General features: G+C 37.8%; 1 protein-coding gene across 5 annotated transcripts in view; it reads left to right on the forward strand.

Annotated features, from left to right (window-relative positions):
• IL1R1 (interleukin 1 receptor type 1) overlaps positions 1–27,801 on the forward strand; it is a 135,724-nt gene that overhangs the window by 18,360 nt on the left and 89,563 nt on the right. Inside the window, exon 2 of one of the 5 annotated variants that reach the window (XM_066377492.1) lies at positions 5,719–5,787. The exons of the other annotated variants lie outside the window; for them this stretch is intronic. The gene's annotated coding sequence lies outside the window, so the exon portion shown is untranslated. The remainder of the gene's footprint in view (positions 1–5,718; positions 5,788–27,801) is intronic. 5 annotated transcript variants of the gene reach the window in all.

Below are 27,801 nucleotides of genomic sequence, written 5' to 3' on the forward strand. Positions count from 1 at the left end.
GCTGGGATACCATTTTTTCTAGATAAAATTTGCATATCTATTGTTTCTCAGTTCTGCTTCTTACTGCTGTCATATGAATTCATAATACCACTGCAATATGTTTGACCCAGTTTGAAAGAATCTAAAAATAAATGGTGAAGGAAAAACAATTATTTACAAATGAATCTTAGGTATGTGACACAGTAAGGAAATAAAATACCAAAAAGTCTCAATTTTAATGTCTTGGTTTTTAATATTGGGCAGTGTTGTCCCATATCTACACCCTTTCTCCTCAAACCAAGTGTCCAATTTTGAATTTGAAGGACATCCTTATTCTACACTTGAAATCATGGTGCCTTCCTGACTTATCTTTGGTGGGCCAAGATAACACACAAAATACCCACTATGTGCTAACTACCACAATAAGCACTTTTTCTGTCTTGTCACATTGTGGCCAGATGGGCTCTGTTATCCCCATGTCACAGATGGGGAGCTAAATCTGAGAAAGCACAACTGGAAAGAGGCCATGATGACCTCCACTAGCTACGACATGAAGCTCTTTGTAGCAGCCCTGCGTACAAACATTTGTTGCTTCACTTTCTTGCTGACATCACACAGTAGAGTGGTGGCATATGTTAGCATGAGTTACCTCTGACTTCTTAGATCCTTAGACAGCTGCCAACATTTCTCTTCACTCTGCTCAAAGAGCTGTCTTTGAGTCTTATCTTTTCTTCTGACATGTTCTCACCTTATTTATTTATTTATTTATTTATTTATTTATTTATTTATTTATTTATTTAGGTGACTCTCACTTTGTTCCAAAGAGGACTGGAGGCAGCTGTTGCTTGTTTAAATATTTGTCCAGGTCTTCTGGCCCCTTAGAGATGTGTCATAGTGTTTCTCGTAAACAGTGCTTGTGTGGGAGGGGACACTGCTGTGCAGAAGACATTAACTCCATCTGGAGCACCAGTGTCAAAAGTTACCTTCATTAATTAAGACTCTGAAAAAGTGCCAACACTGCTGTCTTTTGGGAGTTTTCCATCAAAATTAGTACATGGACATGGTAAAGAATATGTTTGTGAAGTATCAAGAGAAGAAAAAAATATATATAATTTGCTCAAAATAAGCATATGAATCTGTCAGAAGCAAAGAAAACATTTACTGAAAGGCATTGATAAAAATCATAATTCAGTGCTGAAGTTAGGGACCTTTCTTTCATAATTCAAACATATCTAGTTTAAACTTAAGCTCTTTACTGCTCTTCAAAAATATGCCTTTGTCCATCGAGGGTTTTCCCTTTCAAAACACTTTGTACTATCATATAAACTTGGGATATTTACCATGGAAACCAAATTACAATTCCTTTGATCTGCTAAAAATTAGAATATAAACTTTGTGCAGTCAGTAGGTGATTGTTTTATATGTAACTTCATCAAATTAACTAAAACTGAAACCTCAATGACAAAGTGTCATAAAGCAGTTGTAATATTCACTTGAGCATCAGGTGTTGAGAAGGATGTATGGTACACCTGGTGACAGGTGGCCTTCTCAGCTTGCTGGGGACAAAGGCTGAGGGCTTCACGAAAGTTACGGAAGTAACAGACCTCTTGCTCTTGGTCACACAGGTGGGTTTTAGTTGTAACTCATTCTCTTGGTTATTAATATCTTTTCAGAACTCTGTAACGGCCCCTTTGAGAACGCAGGTGGACAAATGGTGTTATCTTGAATTGGCTCAATCTGAAAGGTTTTGAGATCTCAAGCTTTCTTTTACAACCTCAGTATAATCAGATTTCACATGCTTATTTGCCTAGATCAACCCACATCTCTGTCATGTGGTATTTAATATTAAATACTTCAGCACAGAGACTTTGATGTGTTGTGTGAGTGTGCATATTGTGTGTGTGTGGGTATTGTACAAATGTGAGTTTTTTGTGTATATTGTATGTTGTGTTCTGAGGTTTGAAACCCAGAGGTCGCTGGCTTGAGTGTGGGCTCTTCTGGCTTCAGCACAGGCTCACCAGATTGAGTGCCTGGTTGCCAGCTTGAGCATGGGATCATCAACGTGATCTCATGGTCTCTGGTTTGAAGTCCAAAGTTGCTGGCTTGAGCCCAAGGTCCCAAGGTCACTGGCTTGAGCAAGGGGTCACTGGCTCAGCTGGAGCCTCTGGTCAAAGCACATATCAGAAACAATCAATGAACAGCTAAAGTGCCACAACTATGAGTTGATACTCTTCATTTCTCTCTCTTCCTATCTCTCTCTCTCATCCTTTCTCTCTCTCTCTCTCTCTCTCTCTCTCTCTCTCTCTCTCTATATATATATATATATATATATATATATATATATGAACAATCAATGAACACTTTAGCTGTTCATTGATTGTTTCTGATATGTGCTTTGACCAGAGGCTCCAGCTGAGCCAGTGACCCCTTGCTCAAGCCAGTGACCTTGGGACCTTGGGCTCAAGCCAGCAACTTTGGACTTCAAACCAGAGACCATAAGATCACGTTGGTGATCCCATGCTCAAGCTGGCAACCAGGCACTCAAGCTGGTGAGCCTGTGCTGAAGCCAGAAGAGCCCACACTCAAGCCAGCGACCTCTGGGTTTCAAAACTCAGACCTCATTATCCCAGGTGGATGCTCTATTCACTGTGCCACCATTGGTCAGGCTGTGTGTGTATATATTCATGCGTTTTTTTGTGTGTGTGTTTTGTGAATATTTTATATGTTGTCTGAGAACCCACCATATATTTTACCAGGTGCTTCATAAATATTTATTAAAGGGAAAAAAGCCCCATAATTTCTGCCCTAGTGAAGCTCACTGTACAAACTCAAAGGTTGGATTGTCAATTTCTTGTGGGCACACTGTGTTTTGTGTTCATTTTTATGTTCTTTAGTGTCGCACAGAGGGAGGTGGTGCTGGCATAGAATAAGTAGGGGCTCAGGTGGGACATGTATATTGTGTACCAACACAGTTCTTCTCCCAAGCTTAGTCTTCTTGAAGCAGATACTTATTTTTCACATCCAGCTTCTGACACACTACATAACTTTCTTCTTTATTAGTTTATGTTTTATTGTCTATAGAATGTGAGCTTTATGTGGATGGGAATCTCATCTGCTTTGTTGCCAGTTATGTTCCAAGAACCCAGAACAATGCCTGGCATAGAATGCAAGCTCTATACATATTTATTGACTGAATACATGCAAGAATAAACAAATTTCAACATGTTTTGTCTAAGTCAATATTTTTAGTCAAATACAGGTATTATTATCACTGCCATAGTTTACTTTAGATCTCAGTAACTCCTGGTAAATAGCCTCTGAAGATTTCTCTCTCTTCCTCAAAGAGAGAAGTCTTTGGTCCTCTTCTGAAGGTGACTATAGTACCCTGTTGGGATCACCTCCCATGCTAGTATTATGGGAAGGAGTAGTTAATCCCATGGTGAGAAGTATCATCCTCCTTGATCGGTGGTGGTGGCCTCTGTCTTGGGTCTTTGCTGCATCCTTTGCATTATGTGTTTATTGTGGGCTGACAGGTCTCACCTGGGGTTTGAGACATCTAGCCTCCCAGTCCTAATAACCGAGGGCCTTGCCATAACCATAGATGTGGTTCCAGGAACTCTTGGCAGCTTCTCCCATTTTGCTGGAACAACTCCCTGGGCTCTGTGAATTCCCCTGTGCCTGGATGGAATCCAGGTATCACTCCATGCCCACCTTCTCTGAGGGAATTGTCATCTCTCAGACAATCCCGGGGAATGAGGCCACCAACCCAATGACTGCAAGTTTCTACTCTCCCTTCTAGACTTGACTGTAAGAGCCAAGTTGTTGCTTCCTTCTTTTTCTCTTTCTCTGGGCTCTTCCCATCAGCCACAGGATGTCCCTTCCTTCACCAATCCCCAGCTGTGTGGTGGAAGAGTTCCCCTGCCCTTCCCTAGCCTTGCTTATTCTTTGCTTTATGGGTTTAGTCTTCCCTGATTCTTGAAATGTAAAACCCAGTTTAATAAGTTCCAAATAAATCCTGTTTTTCTCTGTACCTGACACAGTTTTCACCACTTTAAGATACATCTTCTAATACATGACAGATCATAGTTACTTGGCAACATTTTTTTTTTCCTATTGTATATATTACAATTAATGACATTTTCTATTGTGCATATTACAATTAAAGGCTATGGACTTAAACTCTATTCTGAAACTCTATGGTCATTGATCTAAACTCTATTCTCAAGTTTAAAGATGAACAATATCTTCTTTGTTCTTGCCTTCATCTTCCTCTCTCAAGGTAATGGATGCCTCTCTTTCAAAGGTGTAAAGCCACCAGGCAACTGGAAATAATTAAAGGGTAAATGAAAACAGTATACATTGCCTCATATGTTAAAAAATGTAATTACCAGAACATAAGATCACCCTTTGAATCAATAGAAATGAGATTAGACCACCTTCATGCAAAGTAGACTGGCTTTCAAGCTATCCCTTGGAATACAGCTAAAGAAAAATGTGTGTTCATCTCAAAGAGGCCTGACCTTACATGAAGAAAAGACACAAGGTGACCCAGACATTGGGACAGTGCCCATTCAGTCCATGGACAAGTCACAAATACCTGATACTAAAATCACCCTCCTGTTTGAGTCCTTGATCATTAAGAACACTCTGATGATATCATGCTTTCCCTAGTGTGTCCTTTCTAGAGAAGAAAACAGGTTGTCAGTAAATAGTAATAGCTTGTCCCTTTTGCAGTTATAGTTTTTATTTTAAGCTAAAAGTCAGAATTCTATTCTGGACTTAAACATTTGTCTCAGAACATTATGAGTGTAGGACACGAAGAACCCTGAATCTGTATGATGAGAGCTGGGCCCTAGAGACAAGTGAATACACAGGTGAAGGGAGTTTTTCAGGACACTTGGGGTTAGCCAGATGTCCTTTATAGGTACACTTTAACCTCAAACAAAGCATTTATTTTGAAACTTTTATACACAGGTCAGAGTTTTTTTATTGTTCTGTCTGTTCTATTTCTGTCTCTGTTTTTGTCTCTGTCTCTCTCACACACACATAAATTATACACACACAATAAGAAATGCATGGGCAGAGAATAAAAATGGGCCAAATCTGGCAATAGCAACCAAATCTAAGATAAATTTTCCCTAATAAGAGCATGGACACCGAGTTAGATGTACATGATTGTAAACAATAGAAGTTGGCCATTGAAAGAACCATGGACTTTCATGGTTTGAATAAGCTTTATTAGTTTGAATAAGCTAATTTTGATCAAGCAAAAAGAGAGAATTGTAGTCAACATTCAGGAATGCCTCCAACCCAAGGCAGAGATGCAATCTGCTTCTGGAAGGGTGGGAAGCAGCTGGAAATATTGTTTGTCAGAATCTAAAGAACTCTCTTTTCTTTTCTTGTCTCGACTTTTTGCTTTCTCTTCCTCTGCAACCTGGCTTTCTTTGCCTTTCTGGTTTGTATGAAAGAAGTCACCCTGAATCTCACAAAAGAAGTCAAAAACAGAATAGTATCTTCTTTGTTTTGAGTCCATCAATAACACATAGAAATTAGCTCTGTATTTCAAGATCGATGCAAACTTCTTGGGAGGGAGAATGTGAAAGTTCTACCTATGGGTTTACTAAACACCCTTGGCCCAATCAGACATGGTCAAAAATTTCTTCCAGGACATAGGGGGTGATGTCAGAGAAATGGCAGCATGAGAGTTACTCCCGATCTCTTCCCTTGAAATTTCAACAGGTTTTGGAACTATATGCAGAGAAAAAAACCCAGATGAACCTGAAATATACACACACCAGATAGACAAAGGTATGATTGTGTGAGAAGGTGGGCCAAAGATAGAATCCATTCATGGAAGAAAAAAGCTAGAGGACAGAGTTTCTCTCTTTCCTCACTGATCTGAGGGAGGGAGGCACAGTTAGTGCGGGCTTTGTTTCAGAGCTGGGAGAAGAGGAGAGACTGAGGGGAAGGAGCCGAAATAAGGCCTGCAGCCAAGATTGGGAGCAGGGCTGGTTCATGCATCTGCCTTACCTGTTTGCAATTGCAGGCACTGGGCACACATAAAGCCTGTGGCATGCTTCCAAGAACTGTGTGCATATAGCACATGGAAATTGGCCCACAGCGTGCTGAGGCACATTTTAACTGCCTGTGTGGGCCCACAGAGTTCGGACTACCTGGTGCGGAGGTGCCTTCCAGCTGCCTGTGGGGCCCATGGATCTGGCCTGTATGGATGGAGGCATGCTTGATCAGCAATCTGTGCCCCTCCTGCTCCTGAAGCTCAAGCTTGGGCATCAGCTCATGGAGCAAAGCCCCTGCCTTACACAGGGATGTGCTCTGAGTGATATTGGAGGGACTAGGCTGGGTCACCCCATCCTCCCAGATCCCGCATTGCTCTCCTTGCTGTGCAAACACTGGCAGTGGTGGATCCCCCTCAGCTGGGTCTTCAGGTTGCTCTATCCTGTGAAAGGTGTGGGTACCTGGGCACTTGATGCCCTGCTTTATTGGGACATGGGAAGGGGTGCAGGAGGACCCCAGATGGCCATTGCTAGAGCCATAAAATTGCAAAGCACTAATAACAAGCCCCTCTTACCAACACAACTGCTGGCCCTGCCTGCATCATTACAACACTGATGCTTTAGCAGAACTCTGCCCAAGAATCTCTCAGAGGCAAATCTTATAGTATAGCGCCTCCTGTGAGAAAAAGCAATAAGTTATATCTCAAAATTGGAAAAAAAAACCTTTTTATTTACTTTTTTTCATTTTTTCTTCTTTCTATTTTTCCCATTTAAACTCACTATCCTTAGTAGGTATATTTTATATTCTTGGTTTTTGCAAGGGTTTTGTTTCTGACACTTTCTCTTTTACTTCTTTTTATTTTTCTCTTCCCTTTCTCAAAATTTTCTTTTTTTTTCTCTGACCTGAACATCATTTCTTATCAAATTATTATATTTTGGACTCATACTCTTTTTTTATTAATTTTAATTTATTGTATTAACATGGATTCAAGTGTTTCAATGAATAAAACACCCTCACCCCCACCTCTGTGTCCCTATTTATACCCCTTTTGCCCCCCTCCCCCTAACTCCCTCCTCCTTTCCTCTGAGATTTACTGTACTGTTATCTTATCTCTGTGATATATATATATAATTTCCTATGGCCATCCCCACAGTGTCTTTCCCTTGGCCTCCAACTTTACACTCTTCTCACACATTTCTAGTTCTCTCAGCTCTCCCTCCACTGGAGCCCTGGGTAAGTGGCTGTGAACAAGATATTCTGTGCAGGCCCTTTAAGAGGGAGCCTACATCTTCAAGAGCTCTGTCTTTTTCTCCCAGACAGAAACTCAGCTCTTTTCACTGCAAAATGCTATGTGGGCACCTCTTCTATGCTCTGGGTCTCTAGGCTGGAGCTAAGGGCCTGGGGCTGAGGACCCACACTTTTAGGCAGCCCTCTCCACAGTGAGAGTTCCTCCAGACCCTCAGCCACCACTCACCCCTGGGAGTGGTGTAGCCCTTTCTGCGTCTCTGCCCTTTCTACCAATCTTGGTGAGGCTTCTTCTGTGATCTTTGGTTATAGACTCCTCTTTATTTAATCCAAAGTTGGTTTTTAAAGATTAATGCTCTTAAATTAAATTGTAATTTAATTTGGTCCTCAGAGGTGGTAGTTGGAACCTCTGCCTGCTATGTCGCCATCTTTGAATCCCCCTCATACTTACTTTTTTTTGTGGCGCTTAGTTTGTTTTTGAATTTATTATTCTCTCTTTTTAAATTTTTTCTCAGTTTCTGCTTTTTGTTATCTGTACTTTTTGTTCTACTTATCATTATTTATAGAATTTTTATTTTTTCAATTTTTATTATTTTTAGTTATTTCTTGTTAGTGTTATTAACAATGCCACTCTCAGATTCTATCAATGAAAAAGAAATAAAATAGAGATATACAAGACAGAGATATAGCTTGATGATGAAAAAAAATCTCCAGAAAAATGTCTCAATTATATGGAAATCTTGGAGCTAAATGCCAGAGGATTCAAAATTCAAGCTCTAAAAATACTCAATAAGATATAAGAAAATGCTGAAAGGCAATTTAGTGAGCTAAAAAAACAACTTGAACAAAAAGAGTACTTCACCAAGAAAATTGAAATATAAAAAAGAACGAAACATAGATGAAAAACTCAATACATGAACTGAAAAATGAAGTAACAAGCTTAACTAATAGAACAGGCCAGATAGAGGAGAGAATTAGTGACATTGAAGACAGGCAACTAGAGAAACTACAGAGAGAAGAAGAGAGAGACTCATGAATTAAAAAATATAAGAAAGTCTTACAAGAATTCACTGACTCCATCAGAAAGAGCAACATAAGAATAATAGGTATACTAGAAGACGAAGAGAGGAAAAAAGGAATAGAGAACACATTGAAACAAATAATCGATGAGAACTTCCCAAGCCTGTGGAAAAAGTTAGAGCCTTGAATCCAAGAAGGAAACAGAACACTGAGTTACCTCAACCCAAACAAACCTACCGCAGCCACATCATAATGAAATTATCACAAATAAGTGACAAAGGAAGAATCCTCAAGCAGCTAGGGATAAGAAGAATATAATATATAAAGAAAGACCCATTAGGCTATCATCAGATTTCTCAGAAGAAACTCTATAAGCCAGAAGAGAGTGGACCCCTACATTTAAAATACTGACAGAGAGAAAGTATCAGTTAAGAATACTATATCCATCAAAGCTATCCTTCAAATATGAAGGGAAAATGAAAACATTTACAGACATAGAGAAGCTGAGGAAATTTATCACCAGAAAACCCCCACTACAAGAAATACTAAAGAAGATTATCTGACCAGATACAAAGAACAGAACAAAACAAAATTACAGGTGAAAGCTCCAACAAGACCACAATAAAACAAAAATACTCTATGACAGCAATAACATAAAAGGGGAGAGGATAAAGATCAGCAGTAACAAAGCAGGATGGAGTGCAGAAGCACTCATGAGATAATGAACTCTAATAAATATGATAATTTTTTTAATAACCCAATGGTAACCACCCCTGAAAATGCCACTACTGAAACACATAGCTTAAAAAAAGAAGAAACAGAGGATAGAAGTATGGAATTCCACCAAACAAAAACAAATGACAGAAAAACAGTAAAGAAGAATGAAACAAGACACAGAGCTATCAGAAAGCAGTATATAAAATGGCAATAAGAAATCCTCAAGTGTTAATAATTACACTAAATGTATATGGATTGAACTCACCAGTAAAGAGGCAAAACCCAACTATATGCTGCCTTCAAAAGACACATCTAAGCTACAATGATAAAAATAGATTCAAAGTAAAAGGTTGGAAAAAAATTCTTCAAACAAATAATATCCAAAGAAAAGCAGGTGTAGCCATACTCATATCTGACAATGCTGACTATAAGACAGTAAAGGTAAGCAGAGACAAAGATGGTCATTTCATAATGATAAAGAGGAAATTTTATCAAGAAGACATAACACTTCTTAATATATATGCACCAAATCAGGGAGCACCAAAATATATAAGACAGCTACAAACTGATCTAAAAATACAAACTGACAAGAATACAATTATATTTGGAGATCTCAGTACACCATCAATGGCTTTAGATCATTCATCCAAACAGAAAATCAACAAAGAAATATCCGCCTTAAATGAATCACTAGAAAAAATCAATATCATAGAAATCTACAAGACATTTTATCCCAAAATGTCAGCATATACATTCTTCTCCAGTGTACATGGCACATTCTCAGGAATAGAACATATGCTGGGCCACAACACTAAAATCAACAAATTTAGAAAGATTGAAATTATACCAAGCATATTCTCTGACCATAATCCTTTGAAACTAGAATTCACTTGCAAAAAAGAAGTAAAAAAACCAACAAAAATGTGGAAATTAAACAACATCCTTCTAAAAAATGACTGAATCAAAGAATAAATAAAAGCAGGGAGTAATAGATATATACAGGCAAATGAAAATGATGAAACAACATATTAGAAACTCTGAGGTGCATTGAAAGCAGTAATAAGAAGGAAGTTCATACCATTACAGGCTTATAAGAAAAAACAAGAAAGAGCCCAATTAAACAACTTAACATCACACCTTGAAGAACTAGAAAAAGAAGAACCAGCGCAATCCAAAACCAGTGGAAGAAAGAAAATAATAAAAATTAGAGAAGAAATAAATGAAATAGAGAACAGAAAAACTATAGAAAAAATCAATACAACAATTAGGTGGTTCTTTGAAAAGATCAACAAAATTGACAAACCATTGGCAAGATTCATTAAGAAAAAAAGAGAATGGACTAATATAAACAAAATCCTAAATGAAAGAAGAGAAATCACCACAGAAATCATAGAAATTTAAAGGATCATTGTAGAATACTATAAAAAACTTTATGCCACCAAATTCAACAATCTAGAAGAAATGGACAAATTCCTAGAACAATATAACCTTCCTAGACTGAATCATAAAGTAGAAAGCCTAAATAGACCCATAAGCAGGGAGGAAATAGAAACAACTATCAAAAACCTCCCCCAAAATAAAAGTCTGAGGCCAGAAAGCTATACTAGTGAATTCTACCAAACCTTCATAGATTTGGTTTCTATCCTTCTCAAAGTCTTCCAAAAAATTGAGTAAGAAGCCATACTTTTAGCCACATTTTATGAGGCCAACATAACCCTCATACCAAAATATGGCAAAGACAACACACAAAAAAGAAAACTACAGACTAATATCTTTAATGAATACAGATACAAATATCCTAAACAAAATACTAGCAAATCAAATACAACAACACATTAAAAAAATAATACATCATGATCAAGTATGATTCATCCCAGAAACACAAGGATGGTTCAATATATGTAAAACAATTAATGTAATACACCATATCAACAAAACAAAGAACAAAAACCACATGATCCTATCAATAGATGAAGAAAAGGCATTCGATAAAATACAACATCCTTTTATGTCTAATACATTTAACAAAATAGGTATAGAAGGAAAATATCTCAACACAATTAAGGCCATTTATGACAAACTATCAGCTAACATCATACTAAATGGTTAAAAACTGAAAATGTTTTCTCTAAAATCAGAAAGTAGACAAGGCTGCCCACTCTCTCCACTCTCATTCAACACAGGGCTGGAGGTTTCAGCCAGAGCAATTGGACAAGAGAAAGAAATAAAAGGCATTCATATTGGGAAAGAAGAAGTAAAGGTTTTACTTTTTGCAGATGACATGATTGTATATATAAAAAACCCCACAGACTCCACAGAAAAGCTATTAGAAACAATAAACCAGTACAGTAAGTTTGCTTTCTTATATGCAAACAATGAAACTTCAGAAAATGAACTAAAAAAATAATCCCTTTTACAGTTGCAACAAAGAAAATAAAATACCTAGGAATAAACATAACAAAGAATGTAAAGGACCTATATACTGAAAATTACAAAGTGTTATTAAAGGAAACTGAAAAAGATACTTCTTGATCTTGGATAAGAAGAATAAATATAGTTAAAATGGCCAAATTACCCAAAGTAATATATAAATTTAATGCTATTCCCATCAAAATCCCAATGTCACTTTTTAAGAAATGAAACAAAAAATCATCAGGTTTAAATGGAATCATAAAAAGTCCTAAATAACCAAAGTAATTCTAAGGAAAAAAAAAAAGCTGGAGGCATTAGAATATCTGACTTCAAATTATACTACAGAGCCACGATAATCAAAACAACATGGTATTGGCAGAAAAATAGACACACAGTGCAATGGAACAGAATCAAGAGCCCAGAAATAAAACCACATAAATATGGTCAAATCTTCTTTGATAAAGGAGCCAAAAACACAGTGAAGAAAAGAAAGCCTCTTCAGCCTGACCAGGCAGTGGTGCAGTGGATAGAGCATAGGACTGAGATGTGGAGGACCCAGGTTCGAGATCCTGAGGTCACCAGCTTGAATGTGGGCTCATCTGGTTTGAGCAAGACTCACCAGCTTGACCCCAAGGTGGCTGGCTCGAGCAAGGGGTCACTTGGTGTGCTGTAGCCCCCTGGTCAAGGCACATATAAGAAATCAATCAATGAACAATTAAGGAACCACAATGAAGAACTGATGTTTCTCATCTCTCTCCCTTCCTGTCTGTCTTTCCCTATCTGTCCCTCTCTCTGACTCTCCCTGTCTCTGCCACACACACATACAAAAGCCTCTTCAGTAAATGGTGCTGGAAAAATTGGAAAGCTACATGCAAAAGAATGAAACTTGACAACAGTTTGTCTTCTAGCACAAAAATTAGTTCAAAATGGATCAAAGACCTAAATATATAAGTTCTGAAACAATAAATTGCACAAAAGAAAACATAGATACTAAACTCATGGACCTTGGCCATAGAAAATATTTTATGTATTTGACCCCAAAGGCAAGGGAAATAAAGGCAAAGATAAATAAGTGGGACTACATCAAACTAAGAATATTCTGCGCAACAAAAGAAACTGACAACAAAACAAACAGACAGATAACTAAATGGGAGATATTTTTAAACAACAGATCAGATAAGGGATTAGTAGCCAAAATATATAAAGAACTCACAAAACTCAGCAACAAACAAGCAAACAATACAATAAAAAAATACAAAGAGGACATGAACAGACACTTCTCCCAAGAAGAAATACAAATGGCCAATAGATATAGGAAAAGGCACTGATCTTCACTAGCTATTAGAGAAATAGAAATCAAAACTACAGTGAGATACCACCTCACACCTGTTAGATTTAGCTATTATCAACAAGACAGGTAATAACAAGTGTTGGAGGCTGTGGAGAAAAAGGAACCCTCATTCACTGTTGGTGGGAATGTAAATTAGTACAACCATTATGGAAGAAAGTTATGGTGGTTCCTTAAAAAATTAAGAATAGAACTACCATAATGACCCAGCAATCCTTCTACTGGGTATATACCCCCAAAACTCAAAAACATTGGTACATAAAGACATATGCACCCCCATGTTAATTGCAGCATTGTTCATGGTGGCCAACACATGGAAACAACCAAAATGCCCTTCAATAGAGGATTGGATAAAGATGTGGTACATATATACAATGGAATACTACTCAGCCATAGGAAATGATGACATACTATCATTCACAGCAACATGGATGGACTTTAATAACATTATACTGAGTGAAATAAGTAAATCAGAAAAAGCCAAGAACTGTATGACTCCATACATAGGTGGGACACAAAATTGAGACTGATGGACAGAGATAAGAGTGCAGTGGTTACCAGGGGGAGAGGAAAGGAGGAGAGGAAGGGAAGTAGGGGGAGGCACAGGAGCATAAAGAGAAACAGATATAAAGTGAGGGAGGATGATTTGACTTTAGGTGATGGGTATACAACATAATTAACTGTCCAAATGATGTGGAGATGTTTTCTCTAAATCTAAGTACTCTAGTTGACCAGTATAACCATGTTAAATTTAATTGTCTAAACAAAAATAAAATAAAAAAGAGTATCTTCCTAGTCCCACACCTATAGACTGGAGGTGGGGGTCAGGGAAATTGGTTAGCTTTCCTGACACAAAGAAGCATGAGTAAGGGCCAACCCAAATACATTTACATAAGTGGAGAAAGAGTGAAAGTAACCTTGAGTTAAATATTGAAGCACATCCAGTCTATTTCCTTAGGGTGACATTCCATTCCAATCTAAGGTATATTGATTCAAAAGATAATATAATATAATGTCAAAGTTTTATTAATCAAAGCTATTTAACCACAGATGTGCCAGTGCCATGCTATTCGTATTACATGTAAAGTTGTGTTTATACCTTATTGGGAAAGCATTGTGAAGCTCACTTTGTGAAGCAAGCTGAGTTTTCTTCCAAATGCATTTAGCTTTATTGGAATGAAGTACTCCTAGAATTCCATGCTTAAAACAAATTTGGATAAATCAAAGCAAAATTAACCATTAATGGACTAAGGGAAATAGTTCTGAATTATATCGATAATTTTTATATATGCAACAATAAAATGTTACAGTTTAAAATAATTTACACTAATACAATTCCAAGGAAATATAAAAATATAGGTAGTGTCTTATATAGGTCTTTCTAGGCTGATAGACATCAAGAAATGAGATTTAGAAGAGATTGTAAAGGGAAATGGAGAGGAAGAGGGAGAGGAAAAGGGGAAAATGTAAGGAGTAAGATGGAGAGAAAAGAGGGTCTACTGGGTGAGATGATCAAAATATGGCATTCAGATGGTACCCTCAATATTGAGATAGAGAAAGCTTAAATAAGGATGACTTGGAATGTGGCAGAGTGACTACCCTTGTAGCTCTTGAGGCTGATGACTGGAAGGATTCTCCAGAAGCTCTTCCTTGGCTTCTACCAGATTATCTAGAACCTATTGCTCATTTAGCATGTTTTGTCTTCCTTCTGCACAACAACTTGGCAGGGAAATCACAGTGGAGGATCTACTCTTGCAACTTCCTTCATCATCTTTGCATGAGGAATAATTCTTAGCAGGGATTTAATCTGGTTCAATGTCTCCTTTTCCCTTTGGTCATCACTCTTGGTAATTTATTGTTTCTTGGACTGAGAGCTCCTAAAGAAGTGAAGGGAAGAGTTTCTGAAATGAGTGAAGGTCAGTCACAAAGGTGAGTTTAGACTTAAGTCACATTTAACAGCCAGAATACACAGTGTGGCACAAAGAGAGGAATTGGAATAAGGGAGATGTTTAAAGGGAAAAGCACAAAATGTTAAGACCTTCCAGCTCCACTGTGGCACTTGTTTAGAGATGTCAACCAACATATTGGGTCAAGTCCTTCTTGAGGTCTTGGATATAATATACTAAAGCAGAGTTCACATTAATATAAACAAGTTCAAAACAAAAAGCTCTAGTTACCTGAGCTTTGAAAGGAAAGCTAAGCAAAGCTGACATGGCCTCTCAGAGGGTCTGTCATTGAAAAATACTTCCTTTGTGATGTTTGGGAAGCTGCAAGACTTGCAATTTAAAAGGGTCCTTCTAAATGACTGACTTGTTGTGAAACCAGCTGTAAAATGTAGATGAAGAATGGAGCAAAATCAAAGATGAACAAATAAACAACAAAGACAATTCAAGGAAAATTGTATCTTTATCTCCAACCCATAACTTTCTTTTTTTTTTAATTCATTTTAGAGAGGAGAGGGAGAGAGAGAGAGAGAGAGAGAGAGAGAGAGAGAGAGAGAGAGAGAGATGGGGGGAGGAGCTGGAAGCATCAACTCCCATATGTGCCTTGACCAGGCAAGCCCAGGGTTTTGAACCGGTGACCTCAGCATTTCCAGGTCGACGCTTTATCCACTGCACCACCGCAGGTCAGGCCCATAACTTTCTTTTGAGGGATGAATTAGAAGGTTTAGATTAGTAGTTCTTAATTTCAATAGACTTAACACTGTTTTTCTTAATAAATATAACATTCTCTTTACTATCCTGTAATAAAATTCACTGATCATATAACATATGCACAGTGGTGGGATTCAAATAATTTAACAACTGCTTCTCTGCCCTAACAATCATTTTAAGTATAAAAGAACAATATACCAAAAGGTAGCTTATTATTTAATTCATTTAATACTTAAATAATAGTAAAAGAAGTACAGAAAAGTAGATTATGGTATAAGAAAGAGTTTTAAAATTTAATGAAAAAATATTAAATATTGTCTGACAAAAATAAGAAAACTGTTAAAATATTTCCATATTGCTTCTTGACTGACATCCTTACTTGCAATTTTTTTTCCACCTATGGACAGAATATGGGTGCTTAAAACACTGATGCAGATGAACGTTTAAAAAGAGTAAAGAATATAAATTTATGATTTCTACATTGGGGGACTGCCCAGGCTCCCACCTTAGAAAGAACCCTGATTACAAGTGCCATTTTAACAACTGGTCAAACTTAACAAAAATTTAGTTACTGATTCTGTCAAACCAGTGCAAACCTGCGAAATTCCACCACTGCTTATGCATGGTATTAAAAATTCAAACCATAATGTGAAGGAGAAATGAAAGTCATTTTATCTTGAGTCCAGTATATACCTAAGTAGGCATGACTGAACTAGGAGACACAGAGAAGGTGTTAGATGCAGTGATACACAGAGAAGTCCGTAATATGGCGGCTGTAAATACAGATGGAAGTGGTCTATGCTTTTCTGGAGATTCAGATATCATGAATGGTACTTCCTTTGGTGATGTGAATTTTTCTTCCTGAGAAAAATCTTTCTTCAATTTTCATAGAAAAAATTTTTACTTCGCCTAAATTTTCATGGTAGCTTTATTTCTGGAAAATTCAATATATACTAAACCTGTACAAAAAGTACTTTGGGTATCTATGGAAAACAGAGTTAGACTCCAGGCTCAAATTTTGTCTGCATTGTGGTCTGGTGAGATACTTGAAAATTTTGTAGGATGGGGCATGATTTCTTGTGCAGTGCTGTCCTGGGTGTTATAGCACCTCTAGTAGCCCTAACTTCTGTCCGCTAAATACAGTCTACCAAACAGACAATCCAAAGTACTTCCTCTTGTACTGAAAACTTCCTTAGGGTCTGCCCTGCTCCTCTGGAGACCCACTACCACACAGTCATAGGTTGGAAGGGCTCTTAGGCATTTCTGGTCTTCCTGGTTATGAAGTGTTTGTCTAAGGAGCAGTTGGCAGATTCCCAGGTACCATTTAGACAGTCTGTTCAGGAGGTTGACTCTCTGGAGCACAGAGACAGGGATGAGGTCCACTGATCTAGCGGTTCCTCAATCTGATTTATGAGGTTGCTTTTCTATTGCTGAGGCCAATGGCTGTCCCACCTGGGTGTGAAGGAGGAAGGTTTTTAGGGTTAGTTTTTTTCCCAGCTCACTTACTAGCCCAAAAGGCAAGCCATCAATTAGAGCAGCTGATCTAAGCTCCTATATACATCCCCCTTCTGGGTCTTGAGTGTGGCATCCTTGGAGATGGTTGGTTATTGAATTGGACTTCAGCTTTCTCAGCCCTTCTTTGCATGTTCAGGCCCCTCACTTTATCAAGGATGAGAAACACTCTCCAGGTCTCCATCTTTTGATGTCCCATTGGCTGAGTCAGCTTTCTACCTATCTTTAGAGGGATTCAAGACAGGAAAGTTGTCCTAAAACTAATGACCTGAACGTTTGCATGGATAGGGTTGGCGAGACCACATAAAGATGGCGGAGAGTATGGATAACTGTTGTGAAAAAGAGTTGGGGCAAAGAAGAGAAAATATTGTAAAAATAGAAAGGATAAAACATGCTGGAAAGTGCAAGGACTTTCAATGTGCAGAGTTAAGTGATTTATTCATTCATCTATTTATTCATTCAGTAATTTAAATGCACTTAGCACATTCAAACTTTCTTCAAGATGATGGTAATACAGCAATGAATAAAACAGACCCAAACCTTTCTCTCATGGTGCTCACATTATAGTAGGGACAGACAGTTAATAAAACAAGATCACAATCAATATAGTAAGTTAGATGGTGACACATATTATGAAGCACCAGTAAGGACTTCCGACGGAGTAAGGATATGTGTTTGTGCGTATGTGAGTGTACGTGCACCTCTAATGTCTAATGACATACAATACCTGTTTGGCAATGAGGAGGGGCATTGCTTTGGCAACAGTGATCTCAAATTTAGCAGTGTAGAGGGGGTGGGAAAGAGATATTGCAGTTGTCAAGACAGGAAATTATTCAAGTCTGGGTAAAACTTTTTAACAGAGAAAAACAGAATCATTCTAGTATGGTAATAACTAAATTTCTATGTTTGTGTAAGGAATATTGAGAAACTTCTGATTCCAAACTGACCTTTTGTTTCCTCTAAGTCTCTGTTTACCTCTGAGTACTGTTTCAATTTCAGTTCCTGGTAGTTCTCTGCAATATAGATGCATTTCACTGCTCTATCACACAGAGACCAAGTTATTTATACATTTCACACTTACTTTCAAGGTTGTGCAGACGCATCCTGCTTTTCAAATGTGGTTTTGGTTGGTGTTTTTGGAATGAAGACTTCATCAGCTGTGTTAATTCATGTGACACTTTTAGCCAGAAATATTGATCCACTCTTTACCAGAAAACTCCCTATTCCAAAATGACATCACTTAGGACAGCGGTTCTCAACCTGTGGGTCGTGACACCAGTGGGGGTCGAATGACCAAAACACAGGGGTCGGCTAAAGCCATTGGAAAGTACATATTAGGCGACCCCTGTGTTTTGGTCGTTCGACCCCCACCGGGGTCGCGACCCACAGATTGAGAACCGCTGCCTTAGGAATTTATGCCTAATAAAACTTCTGTAGTATTTGCTTATATGCATAATGTTATGCAGTTACAAACATTGTCAGGTATATTCACTGGGGAACAAATTTTTTTTTCATTTTCTGTTGCATGAAGTTTTAGAACTGTTTCTAAATATTTCTGCATCGCTGATTCCAAATCTGAAATCCGTTTTTTGGTGCATGCTCTAGTTTTTACCCAATTTTAATTTTTTTTTTTGGTTAAAGTTAATGCCATGCATTGGTTTTTAAATTGGAGTTAAAGGGCAATGACTCTTGGATTGAACATAACCATAATGTTTTACAAACATCACTTTTACATAATTGTAGTTGTTTTTAAATGTAAAAAATTATTATCTGAAAAAAAAACACCCTCTTATTTTAAGAGTGAATCATAGCTTTTTTGAGTAGGCGTAAATGTAAAAATAGTCCTGACACCTTCTGTTATATGTGGCTGTTACACACTTCAACGTCAAAGGCGCAATATTTTATCATTTGTGACATGTGCATATGTGCCTAATTTCAAGTTCCCCTTGGCAATCAAGACAAGAATTGGGCTCCTCATATTGTGTGTCATAATTGGGAGGAAAACGCAAAGGAATACCTTTTGGTATTCCCATGGTTTGGCGTGAACCTAAGGACCACAGCAGTGACTATTATTTCTTTCTGATCCATACAAAGGGCATCGGCAAGAAAAAATGGCATATGATTGCATATCCTAATATTCCTTCAGCAATACGACTATTCCACACTCTGAGATACTCCCGGTTCCAGTTTTCAATGGTTTTATTTCATCTAAGGATGAAGAAAGTGAACATGGTGATCAAGTGTATTTTTTATAAAGATTTTATTCATTCATTATAGAGAGGGGGGAAGAGAGAAAGAGAGAGAGAGAGAGAGAGAGAGAGAGAGAGAGAAGGGGGAGGAGCAGAAAGCATCAACTCCCATATGTGCCTTGACTAGGCAAGCCCAGGGTTTTGAACCTGCAACCTCAGCATTTCCAGGTTGACACTTTATCCACTGCGCCACCAAAGGTCAGGTGATCAAGTGTATTTTGATAAGATGCATGAGGAAATGGTTGTAGAATCTGAATGGTCTTCTTCTGATGCCAAGCAGTCATTAACCCCTTAGCAGTTTAGCCAACCTGAATTGAATGAATTAGTAAGAGATTTGGGCCTATCAAAGAAAGCAGCTGAGTTATTAGCCTCCAGGCTCTAAGAAAAGAATGTATTTCACCGGTCAGCTAAAGTATCCCATTTCAGGAAGTGCAAACAAATTTTTGTGAACTTTTTTTCCAAAGACAAACACTTTGTTTACTGTCATGATATCAGTAGTCTGCTCAGTCAGCTAGGCATTACCACTTACAGTCCAACAGAATGGCAGCTATTTCTTGACAGCTCTAAATGGAGTCTGAAATGTGTTCTCCTAATGTTTATGCAGCAGTTCCAATTGGTTATTCAACTCATCTGCGAGAAGATTATAATGACATAAAAATTGTCCTCGACTTTCTGAAGTATGAGAAGCTTAACTGGATCATTTGTGTGAATCTTAAAATGGTAAATTTCCTGCTAGGACAACAGAAAGGTTTCACGAAGTATCCTTGCTTTCTGTGTTTGTGGGACAGCTGAGCTCGGGAGAAACACTGGACACAGAAGGAGTGGCCGAAACATGAAGCTCTGGAAGAAGAGATGCAAAATATTGTGAATGCACCTGTAGTTAATTGAGACAGGATCATTTTCCCCCCACTTCACATCAAACTTGGCTTAATGAAGCAGTTTGCCCAGGCTTTGAATAGAGAAAGTGAATGCTTTCAACATATTATTTCTGCTTTTCCTGCCTTGTCTTTCGAGAAGATAAAAGCAGGTGTATTCTATGGACCTCAAATTCAAACCCTCATACGTGAAGAAGAATTTGCCAGGAAGATGAATAAGGAGGAGAAAGCACATGGCAGTCTTTTGTGGCAGTTACAAAGAACTTCCTTGATAACAAAAAAGCAGAAAACTATGAACTTCTGGTTCAAAAGATGCTGTTGGCTTTCCGTGACATTGGATATAACATGAGTGTTAAGATTCACTTCCTGAACAGTCACCTTGATAAGTTTCCTGAAAATCTTGGCGCTGTTAGTGATGAGCAGACTACTGTTAAAGCATCAAACAAGATTGTCCTCAACAAGTACACAAACGCAAGAGCTACAAACACAAATTTTTGCCTGAATAGAATTTAAATAAGTTTTGTGCAAGTTTTATGATTAAAATAAGTGTTTTAATATGTTCTATTTTAAAATTGAAGATAAATTTTGATGCAATCATGTATTAGTGTATTAGTGTATTTACTGCATTATATAAATTATATTTTTACAAAGATGATGCCCAAGAAGACATTCTACTACATTATGTTAAACTAAATGTTGAAAAATTTTACAATAAGATGAAAACCTAAAATCCTGAGTTGCAAAAAGTATGTAGCTTACAGAGAAAAACTAATGTCAGATTTGAGATCAGCACACTTGAATTAGGTATGAATAAGTGTTTTTGTGGATGTAACAAAAATTTTGTTCCCCAGTGTTATCTGTAATTTCTGAAAAACTTTTCAGCGTAACTGGGCAAGAATTTTTCTTACCCATTTCATAGGTTCATAAAACTTGACTAAGTTACCCAAATAAAATTAGCATCTGACAAATAATGATCATCTCTACCATTAACTATGTCAGACAGTGTTTAAATGCTTTTTACATAATAACTTTTTCAGTCCTCACAACAATCCAATAAAGTGGGGACTATTAGTAACATTATTTTACTGTCCAAGAAACTAAGACATAGAAAAGTTCAGTGGCTTGCTCAGTCTACATAGCTGGTACATGGTAGAGCTGCACTCCAACCTGCAGCAGCTCCTGCATATTTTAGGGTTTTTTTTTTTTTTTTTTTTTACTGTACAGAGAGTGACATCACAACAGTAAAAGGTAGCAGTGTGAGTGGGAAAGACTTTGGAGAATGTGCTGAGTCCCAGTTCTATTATTTAACTCACGGGATAATCTGAGATAAGTTCCTTAAGCTTTCTGGAATGTCTGTTTTCTGTCTATGAAACAAGGGGATAGTGATACTATTCATGGTGTGGTGAACTTGAAACATGACATCTTATTAAAACACCTAACATTGTCAGACATGTAATAGGTGCTTGGTATTTATGTTTCCTTCTTACATAAATCATCAGTTATTAGGCATGGGTCAGATGGTTAGGAATGTTGTGGTGAGATGAATTGGAAATGGGTCTGACTGGCAGTGGTGCAGTAGATTGAGCATTGGCCCAGAAAGTTGAGGGTCCTGGTTCAAAACCCTGAAGTCACTGGCTAGAGTATGGGCTCAGTGACTTACATGCCAGCTCGCCAGCTGGAGTGCAAGGCTGCTGCCTACAGTGTGGGGTCATCCACATGATCCCAATATCTCTGACTTGAGCAAGGGGTCACTGGCTTAGCTGGAGTCCTCTGGTCAACACATGTATGGCAAGAAATCAATGAACAACTAAAGTGAAGCAACTAGAGTTGATGTTTCTCATCTCTCTCCTCTCTCCTCTCCTTTTGTCTTTCTCTCTTAAAAAAAATCGGAAATAGCCCTGGTGTTTTGCATACCATTTGAGACATTCAGGATGGGACCTGTGCTATGTAAAAGAGCAGTAAAGATCTCAGTGATGAGTTAGGGTATGATTCCTTATGGATGAGGCTTATAGAGGCTGCTGTTCTGTGAATATATCACTTCTAAGTCTAGGTAAAGGTGAAGCCTCTGGTGTTGGGGTGATTCTCCCTTTAGGCTGCTGGATCTGCTCTTTGTCCTTATTCCTGAGAGTATGCTTCCATGAACTAAACAGCAGTCTTTGTAGGGCTGCAAAAGCTTTATGTAGAAGTACTCAAACTTTTGTTGTAAGAATCCCTTTGCATTCTTAAAAATTATTGAGAACTTTCAAAAGATTTATTTTCATGGTTAACTCTATTGATATTAACTGTATTAGAAATGAAAACAATTTTAAAAATGAATTTTTATTGATCATTTAAAATAACAATAAATTTATTACCTTTAACATAAATAACATTCCTTTTATAAAATATGTATTTTGAAAACAAAAACATATTAGAGAAGTGTTTTAGTGTAGAAAAGCATTGTTTTACATAGTTATGGAAATCACTTCAATATTTGGTGCATCAGAAGACTGATGAATTTTCATATCTGCTTCTGCATTCAGCCTTTGACATACATATATCATGTAGCTTCTGAAAACATACACTTGTGACAGAATATGTGTGTAGAAGGGACACATTATTATTATTAGAGTAGTTTTGACTTGTGAACCCTTGAAAGGGTCTCAGGGACATTTGAGAGCCACTCATGTAGAATACCTTTTTCTCTTTAATATTTTTTCTAACATTCTCAGAATTTCTTCTCAACTTCTCCCTCTGGATGGCTCTGTTAAACCAACCAATCACAGTTGCCAGTAATCTGTTCTTTAAAAGTCTTGGGTTTAACAAATCTGTAGATAGAAGATTGTGTTCTTTGGACTTTATATATATTTTTTCCTCACTATTTTATTTGCCTTTTTTTCCTCCTTTCTTCCTTTCTTTCTACCCTTTCTTCCTTCTCAACTATTTTTCCTTCCTGTTCTTTGTGGCACAACCATGGGAGTTTTTAATTTATGCTGGGGCTTCACAACTAGCCTCTTTGCCTCAAGGACACTTGCCAGGCTGTCCCTTACCTGACATCAGTCACAATTTGCTTCCTCAAAAGTCTTGACTTGCGTCAGCTTGGTGTGTGGATGTCCCAGGTTTGATTCCTGGCCAGGGCACACAGGAGAAGCACCCATATGCTTCTCTACCCTTCTGTCTCTCCTTTCTCTCTGTCTCTCTCTTTCTCTCCTGCAGCCAAAGCGCCATTGGAGCAAAGTTGACCTGGGTTCTGAGGATTGCTCCATGGCCTCTGCCTCAGGTGCTAGAATGGCTCTGGTTGCAATGGAGCAATGTCCTAGATGGGCAAACTATCGCTCCCTAGTAGGCATGCCAGGTGGATCCCGGTCGGGCTCATGTGAGAGTCTGTCTCTTTGCCTCCCCGCTTCTCACTTCAGAAAAAAAGAAAGTCTTGTCTTGGCTAACACTTATTAATTCTGAGTTATGTTCTATCAGTATTTCAAACACTTTCCAAACACAATTAAAAGAAAAAAAATTTTAAGGTTGTGCCACTTTAGTGGCAGACTATGGAAACTATGTCCCAGAATTTTACTGCCAGCCAAAATTGAGCAGTAGGGCCTGGATTTAGTTTAAAACAAACAAACAAACAAAAACAGAGGCAGTCCCCAAAACATAAACAATACATGAAACTAGATTGCTTAAGATGTTCAAATTCAGCCAATGAAAGACAGTGATCCTTAAGAGACAGGAACCAAATGAGGTGAGCCCTGCAGTTGTTCCTGCATACTGACTTGAAAGAGTTTCCAGGATGTGGAAGAGTGTAAAGCCATTCCACATGAAAGGGGACCAAAGCGCAATTGAAGAGACAGAGCTGAGAGCCAAGGAAGACCAAAGTAGCACCAGGTCACAGGAAGGATGCTGTAGAGGAGAGAGCTGCAACTAGAGAGAACTTCAGATCTGCAGAGGGTCCCCTTAAGAATCAGCAGTGTACCAATCAGTGCATGCATGTGAGGAAACTAACCTGCTCACAAAAATTAGGGGATATTTTATCACTTAAATTAATTTTGAAATAACCCCTAATTTTTGTGAGCAGTATACTTGAGGCCAGAAAAAGAGCTAACCTAAAGGATTAAATAAAATAGGAGAGAGTGCACAAGGCTAGAAATAATTTCTACCTCCCAAACTGGAAAACCTCATAAGTCACAGGCATTTGGAAGAAGACTAAGAAAGATCATGCTTCAGCAGTAAGACAAAATAAACTCCAAAATGTATGCTGCTGTGGCCTTGCCTAACAAGTCATAAAAACAAGACCCAGATAATCAAAGTATTTATAAAAACTCAGATATATCCCAGAACACAAAAACATCCAGCATCCAAAAAGTTAAACTCCACAATGTTTGGCATTAATAAAAATTAGCATGTATGCAAAGAATAAGAAAATAAGAAGAAAAATAAATCAAAAGCAACAAAGCACACACACGTTAGAATTAGAAGATGAAGATACAGTATTAGAACAGTTACTATAATTGCGTTTCATATGTTCAAAGAGTTATGCAGGTTAATAAAATATGCAAAAAAAAAGACACTTGCAACTTTTAGAGAGGAAAACTATAATATCTGAGATAAAAATATACTGGATGGGATTAACAACAGATTAGACATTGAAGAAGAATTTAAAGATAGAACAATAAAAACTATCAAAATGAAATACAGAGGAGGGAAAACAAACAGTATCAATAAACTGTAAGACAGTTTCAAGCAGCTAAGTACACATGTAATTGAAGTCCCTAAAACAAAGGAGGGGAGATGACAGAAGAAATATTTGAAAATAATGGCCAAAACTTTTTTCAAATTAGAGGAAAATTATAAACCCACAAGTCCAGGAAGCTCAATGACCCCTAATATACACACACAAAATATACCAAATTTCATTATAATCAAATTACTTAAAGTAATAAGGAAAAAAATCTTAAAAATAGCCAAAGGGGGGAAGAAAAAATATCTGAAGAGGAAATAGGATGACATAACAGATTTCTCACAGAAAAAAATGTGAGCTAGAGACTTTGGAGTCTTATGTCTAATGTACTGAAAGAAAAAAGTAAAACTGTCAACTTAGAAATCTATACACACACAAAAAAATCTTTCAAAAATAAGGCAAAATTAAACTCTTTTAAACATAAAAAGCTGAATTAGTCACCTGCAAATCTGTACTACAAAAATATTAAATGGAATAGTTTGGCAGAAGGAAAATGAAACAAACTAGATCTATCCAAAAGAATAAAAGACACTAGAAATGGCAATAAAATTATTACTTACATTTCTTTAAAAGAAAATTGACTCTTTAAATAGAAGAAATAATAGTGTAGTGTGAGATTGATAACATATGTAAAAATAAAATGAATGACAAAAATTGCACAAAGGCCAGAGAGGGAGAAATGGAAATATGGTATTGTAAGATTATTATATGTGAAATGATATATCACTTAAGGAGAAATTTTTAAATGTCCAGTTGAAAAAGCAGAAAAGTGTCAGATTAATGACTTCAGCTTCCACCTTAAGTAACCAGAAAAAGAATAAATTATATCAAGAGCAAGCAGAGGATAAGAAAAAAAAATAAAGATCAAAACAAAAAGCAATTAAATAGATAATAAAAACACAATAGAGATAATCAGTGACACCAAAAGCTGGTTCATGAGAATATCAATAAAGTTGACAAATATCTAGCAATAATTATTAAGAATAATCAGGAATTAGCCTGATCAGGCAGTGGCTCAGTGGATAGAGCATAGGACTGGGATGCAGAGGACCCAGGTTCGAAACCCTAAGGTCTCCAGCATGAGTGCGGGCTCATCTGGTTTGAACAAGGCTCACTAGCTTGAGCCCAAGGTCACTGGCTTGAGCAAGGGGTCACCTTGGTCTGCTGCAGCTTCCCCCCTGGTCAGGGCACATATGAGAAACAATCAATGAACAACTAAGGTGCCACATCGAAGAATTGTTGCTTCTCATCCCTCTTTCTTCCTGTCTGTCTGTCCTTATCTGTCCCTCTCTCTGTCTCTCTCTGTCCCTGTCACAAAGAAATATCAGGAATTATGTGCTATCACTGCACTACCTTACAACTATTAAAAGAATAATACAATACTAGAAATAAAATTATGCAAAAAACTATTAAAACTGAGGTGAAATGGACAAATTCTTTGAAAGATATCTAATTCAAGAAGAAATAGATTACTTGAATAGCCCTCTGCTAAAGAAAATAAATTTGTAGTTAAAAACCTTTCCACAAAAAAAACTTCAGAATCAAATCACTTCCTTTGTGAATTCCATCAAACACTTAAGAAGAATTAATATTAATTCTGCATAAATTCTTCCAGAAAATTGAAGAGAAATATATACTATCCAACTCAAGAGTTCTTTGCAACTCTATAAGACTAGCATTACTCAGATATCAAAAACAAACAGATTAGAAAAAAGATAACTACTGACCAAGATTCCTCATGAGGGAAGGTATGATTTAGCTGAGCAACGAGAGACAGATTGAGTGATGACATGGTGGATTGAAAGGAAAGACAAAGGTATGAAGATGTTTTTCTGCTGAGGTAAAAATTTAAAATGAGCAGATTGTTTATTTTTGGATGAAAACTAGCTTGCCAGAGACTGACACAAGTTCCAAAGATCCTGAATTTTCTAGACTTTAGAGAAACAATGATCAATAGAATGGTTTGTAGTGGCGGAGATATTCAATGGCTGTGCTGTTCAATATGGCAGCCACTAGTAATATGGAGCCAGTGCATCTCAGGAACTGAATTTTTAATTTTATTTATTTGTGAATAATTTAAATAGCTTCATTTTTCCATGTGTTATCTGAATCAGACAACATAGATCTATAGAAATATGCCTTCTGAGAGCCCATGCATAAGTTATACTCAGGGAAACTTCTGTATTTCCTGACCAAAGTCTTGTCCAATCTGGATCCTGAATGTTTTATGCCATTGTTGGAGAATTGAGATCTTAGGCTTTCACTATTGCCACTCAAGGCCCAGTGATATTCATCTCCTATGAGGACAATGACAACTATGTTTTAGATTGTAAGCTGAGCTCATCAGCAGACCTAACTATCCCAGAGTAGGAAACAATCAGCACCCACCATCCAGGCTCTTTTTTTTTTTTTTTTTTTTTTTTTTTGTATTTTTCTGAAGCTAGAAACAGGGAGAGACAATCAGACAGACTCCCGCATGCGCCCGACCGGGATCCACCCGGCATGCCCACCAGGGGGCGACACTCTGCCCACCAGGGGGCGATGCTCTGCCCCTCCGGGGCATCGCTCTGCGACCAGAGCCACTCTAGCACCTGGGGCAGAGGCCAAGGAGCCATCCCCAGCGCCCGGGCCATCTTTGCTCCAATGGAGCCTCGGCTGCGGGAGGGGAAGAGAGAGACAGAGAGGAAGGAGAGGGGGAGGGGTGGAGAAGCAGATGGGCGCTTCTCCTGTGTGCCCTGGCCGGGAATCGAATCCGGGACTTCTGCACGCCAGGCCGACGCTCTACCACTGAGCCAACCGGCCAGGGCCCATCCAGGCTCTTAATTCAGTGATTTACTTATGAAGATGTGAAGAAGGAATCACTGGCACTATGTCCTCTTCTCCCAACCCTTGAATCCAAGGCAGAGAACTGCCCCAGCTCTCATCTGCCCTTAGGATAGTCAAAGACAACAGTAATTGTTATTGGAGAGCAGTTCACTTACAGCTAAGTTGATACCAACTTGTTTTTTTCTGAGGAAAGAGGAAAGAAGGGAATAGTTGTCTAAAGTTTCAACTACTTTTG

Source organism: Saccopteryx leptura, chromosome 3 (genome assembly GCF_036850995.1).
Source record: "Saccopteryx leptura isolate mSacLep1 chromosome 3, mSacLep1_pri_phased_curated, whole genome shotgun sequence".
Taxonomy (NCBI): Eukaryota; Metazoa; Chordata; class Mammalia; order Chiroptera; family Emballonuridae; genus Saccopteryx; species Saccopteryx leptura.